Genomic DNA, 19,532 nt, shown 5'->3' with positions numbered 1-19,532 from the left:
CAAGTCCATAGAGAAATCTCTTGGTACTGCCAATTACTAGATTCAGTAGCAAGAGAAAATGAACAAGTACTTGATGGTTGTTTATATTAGAAAAAAATTAATGGACAAAATTTGAATATCCAATATCCAATGTTTTAATGAGTTTCTATTGTCAATAAAGCTTCTAAGTTTTATTTCCCCCAAGAGAAGCTCATGTGAACAAGCCAGGAATACAATTACTGTCACTGTCATCCCGTTGCTCATCTATTTGTTTGAGTGGGCACCAGTAACGTCTCTCATTGAGAGACTTATTGTTACTGTTTTTGGCATATCCAATACCAATACCAATACGGGTAGCTTGCCAGGCTCTGCCGTGTGGGCTCCATACTCTCAGTAGCTTGCGGGGCTCTCCAAGAGGGGCAGAGGAATCGAACACAGGTCGGCCCATGAAAGGTGAACGCCCAACCGCAGTGCTATCGCTCCAGCCCAGAAGTACAATGGTGCTCATAAATGGTGCTATGGTACATCCTAATTTGTCAAATGAACACAGACACCTACAGAATACATCCACTAAATTGTTTATAATCACTGTCCCAGTTTTTGAGAAGGTATAGGAGGACAGGAAAATATGTGTGTGTGTGTGTGTGTGTGTGTGTGTGTGTGTGTGTGTGTGTGTGTGTAGTGCTGGGAAATGAACCCTGGTTGGCCATTTGCAAGGCCAACTGTGCTACTGTATTATCCTTCGGCCCCAGGACAGGACAATCTTAGTGTGGATTTATGGATTTAGGAGAAAGAGTTCAAAACTGACTGATACGGGTGAGTAAATCTGTGATGCTAAAGCAGAGTTTTTGGGAGTAAGAGCCACAGTTATTTAATCTTTACTGCTCCCCTGGAGGCAATTAAGCAAAGACCAAGAGGTTAAGGAATTCTATGAATCAGTGCGGAATGGTTTCTGTGCCCAAGCAGGTCAATGGATATAAACTGGCCAGAGCGTGCTACCAGAGTCATGGGTAGCTGGAGTTTCCACTAGGGAATTTAGGTTAATCTTCCCAGAGACTTTCTGATGCAAGAAATCGCAGAAGCTGCAACCCAGCTCTTTGGGCTGCTGGATCTGGGAGAGGAAAACGCAGAGAAAAACTAGCTTCTCATCTTCAAAGCTAGTTAAAAGCACAATTCTAATAAACATCAATCACAATAAAAATGAATAGTGACAAAGTGCTTGCCTTGCATCATGAGTTTTTCTTAATATTTGTCATATTTGTACATTCATTCAAGTACCCAACCACTCTGTGAGACTGATATTATCAATATAATCCCTTAATTTAGGCTATGAGAATACAGAGACCTATATCACCCCCTTGACCCCCAAAGCATAAGGAAGATAAGTACAGAGAGGAAAAGAAATCAAGGTGGGAAGCAAAAATAGGAGAAAGGAAAGCAATGAAGGAACAAAAGTCAAAGGTCTTGGGGTATCTTGGTGATGTGGAGGGTGGGGTAGCTATATATTCGAAGCACAGACTCAGCAACACTAAAAACATGACATCCAAACTACAACCACCAAACTTTGAAATGTGACTGTGAAGATGGCAGGCAAGGGTGAGGAGGAAAGGGCAGGAGGAAACGTGGGAATGCTGGCAGAGCAAAGTTGACACTGGTGGTCAAATCAGTGTTGGAATATAGCATGCCTAAGACTCAACTAGCAATAATCTTGAATATTGAAAAAAACCACAGGGGCATAGTACAGTGGGTCAGGTGCTTGCCTTGCACACATCAGATGCAGATTGGAAGCCAGCATCTCATGATGGTTCCCTGAGCACTGCTAAAAGTGATCCCTGAGCACAGAGGCAGGAGAAAATCCTAATCACAGCCAGGTCACTGTCAGCCCTTTGCTCATCGATTTGTTCGAGCAGGCACCAGTAGCGTCTCTCATTGTGAGACTTATTGTTTCTGGTGTTTGGCATATCAAATACACCACGGGTAGCTTGCCAGGCTCTGCCGTGAGGGCGTGATACTCTCGGTAGCTTGCCAGGCTCTCCGAGAGGGGCGGAGGAATCGAACACAGGTCGACCTCGTGAAAGGCGAACGCCCTACCGCTGTGCTATCACTCCAGCCCCAAATCACAGCCAGGTGTGGCCTCAAAATAAACAACAATAAAAAGCTACAGTCGTGGTTCTAAAAGAAAACAAGGATGAGAAAATAATGAAAAAACATTTGCTTTGCATGAGTGAGGAAGAGGAGGAAACATAGATAACTTGAGTAAAAGGGGTAGATTGTATGGTGATAAATATAGGAAGCCTTGGGAATAAAACAAGGTTATCAGGCTTTGGGTGGTGATGATAACATAGAATATCAAGTATAGAGCATTAGATCAATCATTAATATTGTTCACTCGAAACCTACGTGATATTATAAATCAATGTTACTTCAATAAAAATTTCAAGTAATTAATTAAAATTGTTTGAAAAACATAAGAGATACTGGAGCATCGTGAGTGTTCAAGTAATGTTATTCAGTATTATTATTTTTGTTATAAATATTTTTCAAGTTTCTCTGCATCTAACAATTTTGAAGTTACATAGCAGCAAATTCTATTTTTATAAGAGAAATGGTGCTTCAGCCAGCAATGATACAAATTGTTCAGTAGGAAATTTGAGCCCCTTATGAACTCTTAGATAAGTTCAACTTTTTGACAATAGGTATCCTTTTATAAGATCCCTTTGGGGTTGTAGAAATATCAGGAGGTATAAACAGAAAAGCTCCAATGCTAGGTCTGTGATTCTTGGTCCACTGGATATATAGAAAGCCCTGGAAATCAGCCAAGATAAAGGGCTTGCCCCAGCAATAGCATTCTATGAGTCCAATTACTCAGTGTGTGACTTCTCTTATTGAGATACTTCCAGTTCCTTAGGCTGGAAAAGTCAATGTCATGATTTCAAGAAGAGGACCTGGAGATAAATTAGTGCAGTCTTTTCCTTTTTACTCCAAAGTTGAAGGTCAAGAGAAGCTTCCTAGTCAATGTCAATCACCTTAAATCGTGACCTTAAACTCTGTTAGACAGTGCTATGCAGTGGCAAAAGTGATCTTGAATCAAAGCCAGAACTGTTTGTCATGGATCTTTCAGTGGTAAGATTCTTGCTGGCAAGGTGGTGGCCCCCACCCACAGCCTACCGGATTTTCTGAGTACAGTCAGGAGAACAATGCTTTTTGAGCACCCACTAGATGCTCTACATTGATGGGTGTTGGGGCTGGACCGAGCTGTCAGGAAGAATGAGTCCATGTAGACTGTACCGCACAACGGGCAGGAACATAGGGACCCATGAAAATGGGCAAGATTTCTTGTGTGTTCTGACTTGTTTGGATGAAGCTGAACATCTTTTTCCTTTAAGCTGCCTTCAGTAAATAATTTCAAAAATTTCAGTATATGGAGAGAATCCGTTTTTCCTTTTCTCACAGAAGCCCAGCCTGATCTTTGACATGTAGATTTCGGGGCTCTGGCCCAGGCTTATCTTTGGGATGCAAACCCAAATACTTGTAGCCCAAGAAAGTTTTTGGTTTCGGTTTTGGGTCTCTTTCCTTAGGTCAAAATGCACTGGCCTGCAGATACAAGGAAGCAATACATGCTTTGCCTGCCTCGATGTTCTTTCTGTAACTTCTTTTGATGACGTCACTGTACTGAGCCCTTGAGAGGATGAACAGTAGGATGGTAATAAAAGGAGATTTCGGGGCTCTCTACCTTTGTCACAGGTCTGAGTGAACCTGGACCCTCCATGACGTAAATTTTTCTCTCGTTTCTTGTCTCAGCGCCTCAGACTGAATGAATGTTCATGCAACAGATGGGGAGTGTCACATCCCCAGGGTATACACAATATATACCTAGTCTATGCCTGATGACAGGCCTCTAATATGAGTGCACTGTGATGATCAGGCAGTCAGACAGTGCTCTCAGGACCCCACCTGGTTGCTTGTTTCTCTGTAGACAGGATGCGGGATACTGGCTCAAAAAGATGTCCAGCTCTGGACTCAAGCTCTCTGATTAAACTGTGCTATGCAGTGACAACGGCAGAGCACCGCAGTGCAGAAAGAGAGGAACAGCTCTGATCTGTTCTCTAGGTTGGCTGTGTGCCTCAGGGCAGGCAGAAGGTGAACCCCAGACCCATCACTGATACAACTGTGTTTAGATTTTCCTCCACCCCTCAGTTTCCTCAGCTGTAGAAGAGGATTTTAGTGTTATATCATAACCCCTGCCTCCCTTCAAGGCTCCGTTAGAGATTGCATTCTTTTCCCTTAGATCAGAAATGTTGGAGCTGAAACTCAGTATAACTTTCAGAGAGGTCTGTACACACCCAAGAAGCTCTCTGAACTTGAGACTTTGAGGTCAGAGGAAGCCACCAGTCAATTCCCAATGATTTCACTGGGATGGGAAGGGTTATAAGATCCGGGGGCCCACCAGAAACAAACACAAAGCTCTGATCTCTTAATATCTTCCTGCAAGAGAAAAACAGGAGCGGGTGGAAAGTGGTGCCTGTAATCTTCACCGCTTGGTCTAACCTGCCACCTACTGGAAACTTGTTAGATTGCACAAAGAATGAGGCTGCCTCAGAAAATAGGAATCAGAGCTAAAACGGGCTGGATCCTTATTCAGACAGTCCTTCTCACTCCCTCCTTCAACAAACCTATACATATGTTTCTTTCTGGGTAAGGATATATGAACTTGAAAGAGTTTTGATGTGGGATAAAAAGGGTAAAAGGAGAGAAAGAATACGCTAAGCAGTAGGCTTTGATGTGTACCAGACACCAAAACTTGGTATGTTTGAGAAATTATGCACTTTTCCATGTGACTGAAGTATAGGAAACATAATAATATAAATAGTGGAAGATGAATTATAGTTCATGTATTAGTAAATAATATGTATGAAACTATAAGCCAGGTTGTACTGGCAAAAAAAAAATGTACATAAGCCTCCGAAATGCAGCTTAATTCAGGGGTATAGAAACTTTGCAAATGTACACAAAATGGCCTGTATGTATGTCCCTGTCTCTTAAGGGATGTATACAATTGACATTTTCTTATTATTCATACCCGTTTCTATACTAATTTGAAGAGATACATGAACCTCCATGCTCATAACACTATTTAAATGGTCAAGATTTGGAAGCAGTGACTGTTGGCAGATGAGTGGGAATAGAAAGTGTATTATAATAATACCCCAAAAGAAGGAGAGAGTTTGTGTGAGTGAGAGAGAGATATTTTTCCTGCCATAGAGTATGGGGGAAAGAGACTGGGGACATTGGTGGTGGGAAATGTACACTGGTGAAGGAACAGGTGTTGGAACATTCGCATTGTACACTGAAACCCAGTTGTGAACAACTTTGCAACTGTGTATCTCACTGTTATCCGATTTTTAAAAAGAAAGTGTGGTATGTGTACACAAAGCAATACACATTATGTATTTTTAAAAAAAACGGAGGAGGGGATAGCACAGTAGTCATGGGTGTTTGCCTTGCTTGTGCAGACCTGAATTTGATCCCTGCACTGCATGGTCTTGAACTACTAGCAGCTCTAGCTCCAGTAGCTGCCAATACTGCAGGCCAGGGCATCCCTGTCCACTTCACTGCACATGAGCACTGGACCAACCAGCCCAGTCAGCTGAGCATCATTGAAAGTGACTCCCAGATCCCAAACATTACTTTGAAGCATCCCTCCCCCAAGCAAAGAAAATCCTGCCATTTGCAACATCACATTATGGACCTTGAGGGCAACATACTAAGTGAAATAAGCCTTAGAAAGAAGATAAGATTATGTAATTTCATTCATACGTGGAGCATAATAATAAAAGTAATGAACAGAAAAATCCCAGTGAAATGAATACTAGCAAGCGAAGTTCCCCCACTAAAGTACAGCCAGAAATTAACGAGCTATGACAGAAAAATCCACATATTCATTCACAATGGTTTGTCTGAGAGCAATATTCATCTCTCTTTCTAGAGGTATAAGATTCTGGCACCCAGTGGAAAGGTCCAGTGAATGGATTGGTGAGGAGATCAACGCTAGCCACCACTGCTGTGCGCTCGCCTGACCAACAGGGGGAGGGCTAAGATAGTTAAAATGACAGTCCGTCTTGCTGCCAGAGGTGCGAGATTGCACAGCTGACAGAAATCAGGCTCAGGACAAGAAGCCAATATCAAACAAACAAAATACCCAAAACTTTACTCCTGGAGTCCAGCATTCTATTTTATTTATTTACTTTTGATTAGCACAGCGGTAGGGCATTATTTGCCTTGCACTCGGCCGACCTGGGTTCGATTCCTCCGCCCCTCTCTGAGAGCCCGGCAAGAGTATCTCGCCTGCGTGGCAGAGCCTGGCAAGCTACCTGTGGCACATTCGATATGCCAAAAACAGTAACAACAAGTCTCAAAATGGAGATGTTACTGGTGCCCGCTCGAGCAAATTGATGAGCAACGGGATGATGGTGACAGTGACATGAACTGCAAAGTTACAAAGATAGTTATGATTTAGTTTCAGGCATATATTGTTCCAACACCAATCCCTTCACCAGTGCAATGCCCGTTACCTTCCACAAATGTCCTCAGTTTCCCTTCTACCACCCCCAGACTGCCTCTGTGGCAGGCACCTTTCTCATCCCCCATTGTCCTCGTGATCCCTTCCCTAATTTATAATTCCCACTCCTGACACAGTGCCAAGCTTCCTACTGAAGACCAGTTCTCCTGCTCTTTGTTTCTATTGCCATCAGATATTTGATATTCCCCTAAGAGGTCTCTTTAGAGACTAACACCCAAGGACAGTAGAGACAAGGGTCAGGAAGATTGTTCCACTGTTGTTCCACTGTGTGCTGAAAGTAGAAAAAGGATCAAATATGATGGCCTCTCAGTATTGTATTGCAAACCATAATGCCCAAAAGTAGAAATAGAGTAAGAAGGAAATTGGCATAGAGGCAAGGGGTGGGGTGGGCTGGGGGTCTCAGGAGGGATACTGGGGACATTGGTGGTGGAAAATGTACACTAGTGGACAGACAGGTCTTTGATCACTCTATGACTGAAACTCAATCATGAAAGCTTTGTACCTGTACCTCACGGTGATTGAATAAAAAAGGGGAGGGAAATAAAACAAAATAAAAAATAAAAATAAAAAAAGAGGTTTCTTTATATCCCACATATGAGAGAAATCTTTCTGAGTGTGTTTCTCTCTCTAACTGATTTTGTTCAGCGGTACTCTGCATTCCCCTGACCCTGAAAGAGCCTTTAATGCAGCACCGTTGGGAAGGACGAGTAAAGAGAGGCTTCTAAAATCTCAGGGCTAGGATGAATGGAAACATTACTGAGACCACTTGAGAAAATCCACGATCAACAAGATGATGATGATGATGATGATAATGATGATGATGATGATGATGATGATGGTACTCTGCAGATCTATCCACTTTGTTGTGAATTGCATGACTTTATCTTTCCCTAAAGCAGAGTTATTATTCCATTGGGTCATATGGAAGCTCAATTTCTAGTTTTTTTGAGCAATGTTCATATTGTCTTCCAAAAAGAGCTAAGTTCGGGCATTTTAGACTCTCCACAGTTAGGCCTGCTGAGCCCTCTCCTGCTCCATCAGGGAAGAGCAGAACCATGGAGGTTCTGGTTCAGCCCAGAGCAGAGACTGAAGCAGACAAAAGCAGGGTTGGGAATCTGAGGGGCCACAATGCCGAGGTTCAAAGGGAGTTCGTAGCTTGACCTCTGGCCTGCTCCTTGCCCACTTTTCATTGGAAACTCTGATCGTGTGACTGAAGTTGTTGGGTTTTCAGTCTTCACCATCATGGCATTGCCATCATGGTCATAGAAAGGAAGGAGAATTCCTACCCTGAAGCTACTGACCAGCCTGCAGAAAAACACCAAGGAACCAACCCAGAGCCATCAGCAGAAAAATTCAGTAGGCAGAAGCTGTAAAAATAGAATGGAATTTCTCAAACAAAGGATGTCTCCAGAGGGCAAACATGAAGACACAGAATTGGATGAAGTAACAAAGAATCGAGAAGAGCTTTCATAACAAAAGTAAATGAATTTAGAGGACCTCTGCTAAATAAAGATGAGCAAGTACAACTTTAGTTTGTTTTAGAAAGGGGCCAGTGAGATAATACAGGAGCTTAGGTAGTACGAGGCTCTTACACTGCATGTGGCAAACTCCTGTTTGGATCTTTGCACCACATATGGCCCTGAAACACTTCCGGGACTCACTGCTGAGCACAGAACCAGGAACAGGGTCTGAGTACCTCTGGGCATGGCTCAATCTCCTCCCCTATTAATTGTTTTCTAATTAATTTTTTTAAAAGAAGCTATAAGAAAACAAGAACTGGCTCACCAAAGAGAATAAAAATTTACAAAGATGCTGGATATGCAGATCACTAAATGAGATTCAGTCCAATATGGAAAACATACCAAGGAGACCCAACCTCAGAGAGGAAAGAATATCACAAATTGATGTTTAAATAATATCAATGACTGAAATGATCAAGGAGAAAAAGGCATTTGGGAAAAATATCAGAATCTATTAAAAGGATAGACATCGGAGTTATGAGTAACAGAAGGTAAAGAAAGAGGAAAAAAAATGGAGTCATCTCTGAGAATTTCCAAACCATAGGAAAGAACTTACCATAAATATCTAAGAAGCTTAGAGAACATCCAAATTGTTTAGTCCAAAAACATCTACATCAATAAATTTTGAATTTACCAAAATTTAGTAATAAAGAAAAAATATTAAAGTTGGCCAGGGAAAATATTTAGTGAAAAGCAAACTACAAAGATAAGTCTATCAGGCTGTCATCAGTCATCCCAGAAGAAACTCCACAGGCTGGAAGAGAATGGAATGACGGAAAGACCAAAACTGTCATCCAAGAATACGTAACCTTGTAGATTCTCTTGCAATATAAGAGAGAATTAAAGATTTTATAATTTCTTTGTAGTGGGGAGGGTCTCCCAAACAGTGCTCAAGGAGTCCATGGGCCATTTCCAAAATACATGTCTTAGCTATGTGGGCCTGAGTGTTCTGTGGTAGAATCCTGAAGTGTTGAGGGGCCACCATGCCCTACTTGTTACACTTGACCTCTGGGCTGCTCCTTGCCCACTCTTCATTGGAAACTCTGATCGTGAGAGTGGTGCCCAGGATCAAACCTGGGGCTTCCACATGAGAAGATTATCTTCTAGCCCTTTGAATTGTCTTCTTTGCCCACGAAACAAAGGCTTTTTAGATGAAACAAAGTTAATAGAGTGTACCATGACCACCATCACCAGACCTGCTCTACAAGAAATGTTGAAACAGGGCTAGAGAGATGGCTCGAGGGCCAAGGGCATATGCTTTGCATGTGCAAAGGACCAAGGATCACAGGGTGTGGCCCCTGGGTCCCCGAGCACTGCTTGGGAAGCCCAGAAAAAACAATAACAACAAAAGAAAAAAAAGGAAGAATGTTAAAATGAGATCTTCTACCTCATTTTTTTCTATCCGAAACAAAAAAAAAATCACAAAATATTGAGCAAGAGGATAAATAATAATAGAGCAACAGAAACAAAAACAGCAGTGATATGAGACAACAATCTAAGAGATAAAAAGGGAGGAAGAAAAGGATGGTTAAATTATGATGAACTGATACCAGTAGAAAAAAAGACTTTTTAGATATAGAAAGTATGAGACAATCCTTATGGTAACCACAAAAAGAAATTCTGGAGCAAAGTCAGTAGGGAGGGGGGAAAAAAAAGTGAAGAAAATGAAAGAAACACCAGGATAGATATTCCACATGAAAGACAATAAGAAACAAATGAGAGAAAACAATAGAAACATAAAATAACCAGAAATCTAATGATTCAATGACAGTGAGTAAGTCTCATATATCCGCAATCACCCTTAACGTTAGTGGTCTAAACTCACTAATCAAATACAGAGAGTGGCTGGCTGGATGAAAATCAAGATCCATTTGTCTGGTACATATGACAATATCACATAAGAGACAAAGAATTCGAGTGACAGAATGGGCAAGTTGTTACAAACCAACAAAGGTGAGGAAAGTGTAGGAACTAATATTCCTATATTTCATAAAATAGACTTCTGCCAAAAAGAACAATATGAGAAAATATTGATATTTTATATTGTACTTATCAAACAATAAATCCCCCAAAAGATATGAGAATACACTATGGGAACACCAAAATATATGAAACAATTATTAACAGACCTCAGGGTGAACATTGACAGCAATGTGACATTGTAGGGATCTCAACATACCCCTGCTGCAAAATGCAGCTTATCTAGACAAAAATAAATAGATAAATAAAATGAACAAAGAAATAATGACATGTGAAATAATCAGAAATGGACTTAACAGAATCTTTTGTTATTCTCTCAAATTAATGTACATGGAATATTCTCAAAGACAGTTCATATATTGGGACATAAAATAAATCATAATAAATATGTAAATAAAATAAAATAAATCATAATAAATCATAATAAATAAATAAAATTCATTTATGATTTATTACATATGTAAATGTCTAATAAATCATAAATAAATGTGCAATAAATCATAATAATATGTAAAATATTATATCAGACACTGTTTTCAACCATAGTGGTATGGAACTAGAAATCCATAACAAAAAGAAAATAGGAAAAACCCTAAACATAGGAAAACTAAACAACATATTTCTGGAACAAAGAAATCAAATGATTTACCTGGATAGCAACAAAAACAGAGATAGGTTATCAGACCCTATAACATGAAACAAAAGCAATATTAGGAAGAAAGTTCACAACTATTCAGGCCTACAACAATGAACAAGAGAAGTCTCAAATAAATAATCTAATGTTATACTGAAGGAACTAGAAAAGGAGGAACAAAGAGAACTAAATATCTGCACAAGGAAGAAAAACTAAATACCGAAAACAAAATAGAAATCAAAAAGACAATGCGAAACATCAGTGAAGCTATGTTTTGTTTTGTTTTAGGGCCACACCCAACTGTAAGGAATTACTCTGGCTATGTTCTCAGAGATCACCCAGGGGCCATATGTGGAGGTTTGAACTTGGATTCACTGGGTACAAGCCTTACCCACTGTATTTTTTTTTTCACCTAAAGAGCTAGTATTTGAGAAGATCAATCACTGTCACTGTCGTCCCATTGCTCATAGATTTGCTCAAGCGGGCACCAGTAACATCTCCATCATGAAACTTGTTGTTACTGTTTTGAGCATATGGAATATCCCATGGGGAGCTCGCCAGGCTCTGTTGTGCGGGTGAGAAGATCAATAGAACTCATAAATCCTTTCTAGGCTCAACCTGAAAAACAAGAGAGAAAACCTTGATTAAAAGAATAGGAAATGGAAGAGGTTAAATTACAGTGGACACAACAAAAATCAAAAGTTTCATAAGAGACCACAATGGATATCTATATGCAAAATAGATAATCTAGAAGAAATAGATATAGATATACGTTTAGAATCTTGTAATCTTCCAAGACAAAACAAGGAATAAATAGAACGTTTGAATAGATCAATAACAATTTCAGAAATTGGAACAGTAATCAAAAGTTTTCCTAAAAACCAGAGGAGTCCATTTGTAATTCATACAAATTACTTAATAAATTGTTTTAATAAGCAAAAATAAAATGAAACTCTGATTAACATCCCACTCAAATTCTTCCAAAACATTGAAGAAAGGAAAAAGTGCTTGGGGTCAAGCACTTTCAGTGAAATAGTAACTACTCTTATTCCTAACCAGCAAAGGATAGCACATAAAAATCTCAGATTAGTATAGACACAAAATCCTCAACAAAATCTTGGCAAAACCAATCCAATATGCACCAAGAGCAATTTGTCATGACCAAGTGCGATTCATCTTAAGGATTTAAAGGTGGTTTAATATTCACAAATAAATTAATGTAATGTACCACATGAATGAAAAGAATTATAAATCATATAATCATATTAGAATTGCTGGAAATGCCCGGGACAAGATTCAACATCTAATCATGATTTTTAAAAAGCACTCACATTGGGAGTGGATGGAATATAACACAACGTAATAGAAACCCTATTTGACAAATTCACAGTTAACATGATATTCAGTGACAAAAATTGAATATTTTTCTTTTAAGATCTGGGACTGGAGCGATAGCATAGCGGGTAGGACATTTACCTTGCACGTGACCGACCCAGGTTCAATTTCTCTGTCCCTCTCGGAGAGCTACCGGCAAGCTACCGAGAGTATCCTGTCCACACAGCAGAGCCTGGCAAGCTACCTGTGGCATATTCGATATGCCAAAAACAGTAAGTCTCACAATGGAGACATTACTGGTGCCCGCTCAAGCACATTGATGGATGAGCAACGGGATGACAGTGAACTGTCACAGCACTAAGATCTGGAATAAAATGAGGATATTCACTCTCATCTATTCTTCAAAAAAAGTTCTGACAGTTCTAGCTAAAAGCAGTAACATAAGAAAAAAACTGTAAAGGGAATCTATATTAGAAAATAAAGGTAAGGGGCTGGAGTGATAGCACAGCGGGTAGGGCGTTTGCCTTGCACGCGGTCGACCCGGGTTCGATTCCCAGCATCCCATATGGTCCCCTGAGCACCGCCAGGGATAATTCCTGAGTGCAGAGCCAGGAGTAACCCCTGTGCAGAGCCAGGTGTGACCCAAAAAGAAAAAAAAAAGAAAATAAAGGTAAAACTATTACTATTTACTGAAGACATGATAACATATACAGAATACCCGAAGGATTCGATTTCCACTCCCCCCACCCCCCCACCAAAAATAAAACCAAAAACCCTACTGGAAATACTCAGTATTTATTAAAGTCACGATAAGATAATACCTATGAATATGTTGCATTTTTTAAGCAAACAATGACTATGGAATAACAAAAAAGGTCATTACAATTTCATTGAAAAATATCTGGAAGCAAACCAAGAAATATATATTAAAGACCTGTGCACTGGAAAAATAAGAAATAATAATAATAATTGGAAAACAACAAATGGACTATCAATGGATTAGAAGGAAAAGCACAATTCAAATGGCTGTCATACCTAGAGCAATCTTCAGATTTAAAACAACAATCAAAACTACATTGGAATATTCTTTAACAAGCAACAATTCTTAAATTTGTATGGAAACACAAGATTCCAAGTAGTCAAAAATAATTCTCAGGGTGAAGAAGAAAAATCTTCATTATGTTTCATCTTGGTTCATCATGATCCCTGACTTCAAACTATATTACAAAACTATAGTGATAAAAGCAGTGGCTATTGTTTTCAAAACAGTCTCACCACCCAATGAATAGACTGGAGAATCCAGAAATAGCTGAAACATATGTGAACATATAATCTATGTGTGATAAAGGAGTCAAGTTCATACAATAGAGAAAACAAAACCTCTTTAACAAGCAGTGGTGGGACACTGCACTGTTGTGTGCAAAATTAAAAAAAAACAAATGAACAAGAACAAAAGAACTAATGAACACTTAACACTATGCACACAAATTAACATAAGGTAGATTAAGTATTCCATCTAAAACCATAAAACACACAAAAGAAGACAAAGATGATACTGTTCAGAACCTCAGCATCAGAGATGTGTTGCTGAGTCTCAACTCCAGTGGTCAGAGAAATAAAAGCAAGAAAGTGGAACTCTATCAAAAGCTTTTGTACAACTGAAAAAGTTACCACAGAAACCGAAAGACAACCTACCTACCGGGAGAGGTATTTGTACAATATATATCTAATAAGCAACACTTACTATGTAAAGAACTCATATTTTTCTCAACAAAGAAAAGCAAGGAAGTTAATTAAAAAACAGCATGACATTAACAAGCACTTCAAAAGGAAAGGTATTGCAGATGGCTCACAGACAAATGGAAAAGAGGTTCAGGATCACACATCAGGGAAATGCAAATCAAAGGCTCAATGAGATAACACTTAACACCTGAGGAAATATCCTTTATTAAAGAATCCTTTTTTTACTGAAGACTATCCTTTATTACTCGTCCTTCCAAATGGTGCCGTATTGAAGGCTCTCTCAGGGTCAGGGGAATTAGGCCCATTACTGTTACCGTATTTGGCATATTGGAAGGATGAGGACATAAGGAGAGGCTGCTAAAATCTCAAGGCTAGGATGAATGGAGACGTTGCTGGCACCTGCTCGAGCAAATCGATGAACAACTGGATGACAGTGATACAGTGATATCTTTTATTATTAAAGATATCACTGTATCACTGTATCACTATCACCTTTATCCAAAAGTTTAGAAACAAGAACTAGTGAGAATGTGGGGGGCTTAGGGGGGAGAACTATGAAACATTGTTGGAAGGAATGTAAATTGGTGCAGTATGGGACTCCCTTTCAAAAAATAGGAATGGAAATTTCTTATTAAACAGTAATAATACTTTGAGGTTCGTATCCAATGGACATAAAAACACTACCATTCAAAAGTATATTTTTATTCCTTTGTTCAGAGAAGCATTATTCACAATAGCCAAAACATGGTATAAACCAAAATACCCATCAACTGATAATTAAGAAGATGAATACTAAATTAAATACTAATACACCATTTGGAAAGATTAAGCTGTGCCTTTGGGGACAAAGTGAGTATAACCTTAGGTGATTCTGCCGAGGAAAACTAGTAAGGAAGTGAAAGAGATCTATGGATAGTTCATTTATTGGTGAGAAGGCCTAACCCAAATCATTGCTAACGTGGCAAAAAACAACAAAAATAACTGCTAGTCAGTGAAAACCTGGTGGTTACCAGAGGAAACGGTGGGGAGGTGGGGGAGGTTGAGCACAGGGGTCTTTCTGGTGGTGGGCTGACACTGGAATTTGGTCCCTAGAGCGGCAACAATTGCACAGTGCTATCAACTTCTATGGTAATACAACATCACTTCAGTAAAAAGTTTGAAGTTTTTGGGTGGGATATGATTTTAGACAATATCAAGCATGAATAGGATCTTAGTATTTTAATTAATTAATTTTGCTTTATGGATCACACCGGGCAAATACTCACGGGTTACTCCTGGCTCTGCACTCAGGAATTACTCCTGGTGATTCTTGGGGAACCATATGGGATGTTGGGAATTGAACTCAGGTTGGCCATGTGTGATGCAAAAGCCCTCCCCACTGTACTACCATTCTAGTACCCTATCTTAGTCTTTTAGCCCAATCTATTCTAGTGGTATTGCTGCCAACTCATCATGCACCTTCTACTTAGTCCATTCTTAGACCTTTATCCAGTAATTGTTTATGTTATTCAACTGAGTTTCACCTTTTTATAATTTCTACCTATTAAACCTCTCTAGGGTCACAGCAGAGAAGTTCTCAGATATATGAAGGCAAAAGAAGAGAGAGAAAGAAAGAGAGAGAGAGAGAGAAAGAGAGAGAGAGAGAGAGAATAAAAGTGTGTACCATAGAGCCATAGAGGCAAGCTAGGGGAGGAGGTGGCAGGAGAGAAACTTGTGGTGGGAAACGGACACTGGTGGAGGGATGTATGTTGGATTATTGTATGACTGAAACCTGATTATGAACAACTTTGTAACTATATATCTCATGTTGACTCAATAAAAAAAAATTAACAAATGACAATGAATTTTTTTTAAAACTTAAAACATTAAAAAAAAAAATAAAGAATCCCTGCAGTGTTTGTTTGTCAAGGAATTGCTTTACCCAATCTCTTATAGCTAAGCTCTAGATAGATACATCTGGCCCCTGAGGTGGATGCTCAGAGACCTAGGAACCTATGCAGAACCTGATTTCCTGTAATCACAAAACCCTTTCGCTTTTCTGGTTCCAGGAAATAAGGAACTTCATAGACAAATCCAAGTAATAGTTTTTTTGTTTTTTGTTTTTTTTGCTTTTTCACCTGGCGATGCACAGGGGTTACTCCTGGCTCTGCACTCAGGAATTACTCCTGGCAGTTCTCAGGAGACCATATGGGCATATGGGATGCTGGGATTCGAACCCAGGTCGGCCGCGTGCAAGGCAAACGCTCTACCCGCTGTGCTATCACTCCAGCCCCACAAATCCAAGTAATAGTTAATAGTGGAATACAGACAGAAACTTTGTAAATTTTGTCAATTTTTAATTTTGTTTTTCCTTTCCTTTAAATTTAGGTGCTGTAATTTATACAACCTTTAATAAGAGAGTTTTGAGCATCCACAGTTTCCTTCTCCAAACCCACAACTGCCATCCACACCTCTCCAATCAAGGTTACCTCTCTCTCCCCCTGATGCCTCCTTAGCAAACTAAAATTTTTAAATGTATTATTAAATATGGGCTGGAGCTATAGCACAGCAGGTAGGACACTTGGCCTTGCACGCGGCCAACCCGGGTTCAATTCCTCCGCCCCTCTCAGAGAGCCCAGCAAGCTACCGAGAGTATCCCGCCCACAAGGCAGAGCCTGGCAAGCTACCCGTGGCATATTTGATATGCCAAAAACAGTAACAAGAAGTCTCACAATGCAGACGTCACTGGTGCCTGCTCGAGCAAATCAATGAGCAATGGGATGACAGTGACAGTGACAGTGATTATTAAAGTTTGGGTCCTATGTTTATAATAGTGTTGAATTTTTTGGTTTTGGTGTACATGGTTACTCACCTCTAAACCACCAAAACCCTTGACCAATGCCCTCATGTTGTCACCAGTCCCCCACATCGTCCCCATCCCACCCCCATTCATCTTTTTTTGGCATTAGCACTTCTGAAACCCTGTGCCAAGACTTTGCCAATATTAGATAACTGCCATTTCCTTAAGACAGGGACCTTGTTTATAAACGGAGCGTAAGAGGATTAAAATCTTCTAGACAGCTAGGAGCTTTGTGGAACCTGATGTTGGATGATCATTCTAATTCTCAGCCTTCCCCAAGAATCCCATTCCAGGGCTGCGGCATGAACACTGTCCTGTTTCTCTCTAGGCTTCCCTTCCCCATTCCATTTCTCTTAGTTTCCTCCGTTATCATGCTTCAGATAGAACACAAGATACTTTCTAGAAGGCACATGAGTGCAGATTTTTATTTTGAATGTTAAGCATTTGTTTTGATTTGTATCTGGGAAAACAGAGATCTAAAGAGTGAGCCGATTTAAGGAGAGATACCAATCAAGGTATGATGCTATAGCAAACATGAGGGCAGATCTACGTAAGGCTGAAGTTGGAGAGAACTAGACAGGCTGGTTGTCTCCCTATCCCACTCCATATTTCCCGACCCAGACACACACTATGAGAATTCCTTTTTTAGAAAGTCCTTTACCTACCATAATAGGCCATACCCCTGCTGACTGGTTGCCCTTGGATCCAGTGTCCTTCCTTTTTTTTTTTTTCTTTTTTTTTTTTTTCTTTTTGGGTCACACCCAGCGATGCTCAGGGGTTACTCCTGGCTTTGCACTCAGGAATTACTCCTGGCGGTGCTTGGGGGACCATATGGGATGCCGGGGATCGAACCCGGGTCGGCCGCGTGCAAGGCAAACGCCCTACCCGCTGTGCTATCGCTCCGGCCCCAGTGTCCTTCCTTTTTTGACCCATCAGTGATCGTAAAGATACGTCTCATCACAGAAGGACTGCACTCATTTGTGGAGTATAAAATAACATCACATGAGGCTGACACCCAAGGACAGTAGATAAAAGGGCCAGGGAGATTGCCCCATAGCTGGAAGACTGCTTCATGAGTGGAGGGGAGAAGGCAGATGGAATAGAGAAGTGATCACTAAGTAAAGGATGGCTGGAGGAACCAGTTGGGATGGGAGATACATGTCGAAAGTAGTTAATGGACCAAACATGATGACCTCTCAGTGTCTGTGTTGCAAGATATAATGCCCAAAAGTAGAGAGAGAGTATTGGGAATATTGTCTGTCATAGAGGCAGGGGGAGGGTGGGAAAGAGGGGTATACCCAGGATATTGGTGGTTAGGAATGTGCACTAGTGGAGGGATGGGTGTTTGATCATTGTGCGATTGTAACCCAAACATGAAAGCTTGTAACTCTCTCACAGTGATTCAATAAAATTTTTAAAAAATTAAAAAATAAAGATACGTCTCATGATACAGACATATGGAACCCAAGTTTTGACCCTTCAGAAGAAACTGAGGAAAAAGCAGTTTCTTTGGAAAACTCTCTGGGTAAATGCAGTTTGATGTGAAATAGTCCTCGGGTTCAGTTCCATTACTCTCGGAGAACTGCTGCTCCCTGGAGTTCCTGAGTTGGGATTTCCACCCTTCTGTAACCTCTACCCTATTCTTCTGAGAACCGAGCGTGATTGTTGGTGCAAAGCTGCTTTCAAAATCATAAGTACCTCATGGGGCAAAATGTTGTCACCATTGTTTAATAAATCTATGTGTGACATAGAGTAATGGGGACTCATGTTCCATAGGAAATGGCTCATTGTCTCCAAGAAAAGAAAAATGATTGAAGAGTTATGGGAGCACAAAGACTACTTAGTCACTTCTTAGTTATGACCTTGACCAAGTCTTTGCCTCAGTCTTCTCCTTGTTAAAGCAGAAAGTACTTGTGTCCTCTTTTCCTACACTCAGGCTGCATTAAGGAACCTGCATGATACTTCCTCTCCACCCTACTCTAAATGGCAAGAGTTGGTAACAAATGGCAAGTTTCTTCATGTTTCCTGACTTTTTCCCTTTTGGGGGCTCATAGCAGATTTGAACTTGCTGATCCTGACCATGCCCCCTCCTCCCACCTGAATAGATGGTGTGATTTTAACTAACCCTTCAGGTCTGCTGACAACCATCAACCTGGTCCTCAAAACCTGGTCCTTTCCTCTAAAGATCTCATGACATGGAAGTGAATATCACAGTGTTCTATTTTATGTGTTAAGTGTTTGTGAAAAGGTGCTGTCATCTCATGCTCTTGTAATAATAATTCTATATTCCCTTTGCCCTCGCCTTTATCTGTTTTGAGATGTTTGCTTTGACTTATTATTGATCTTCAATTGGCCACAGTTACTCTTTGATCTTCCCCGTGGGTTTGAACTTGAATGCCACCCACACTGTCTGTCCTCAGCCCCCATCTCTCCATTAAACAGTAATGATATGTAAACAAACTCCGGAGGCCCTCGGGGAAAGAAGGGGCCCAGGAGCCAACTTCCTGGGCCTGTGAATTGTCATTGCTGCAGCCGACTGTTTTGTAAGTTCTTCTGCCAAGTTTCTATGGGAGCAGAGAGATCACTTTCTCCCTTTTCAGAGCAGGGTGAGCTGGGGCCTTGAGCTGGCGAAGTGCTTTTAAAATCATTTTTCAAAGGAAACCTGAGCTAAGAGAACATGTGGCTGGCAGAGGGTGGTGTCACTTTCTGAGGCGCTCACAGAGGTTTGCGGGGGTCCGTTCTCATAAGTTCTCCCCAGCACATGCTTAAAACCTGCTTGCAGAGGTTCTGCCAAGAGATAGCGCTGTCCAGCTAGTGGTCCCAGGGTTCAAACAATGACTCGGCTTCACCTCCCTGCCCCTCTGCCACCCAGGAACCCAGTGTGAACTTTCTCTTCAGGGCCCGCGGCCAGAATCACACTTG

This window comes from Sorex araneus, chromosome 2 (assembly GCF_027595985.1).
Source record: "Sorex araneus isolate mSorAra2 chromosome 2, mSorAra2.pri, whole genome shotgun sequence".
NCBI lineage: Eukaryota > Metazoa > Chordata > Mammalia > Eulipotyphla > Soricidae > Sorex > Sorex araneus.
The sequence above is the reverse complement of the archived record's forward strand: the minus strand, read 5'-3'. Positions refer to the sequence as shown.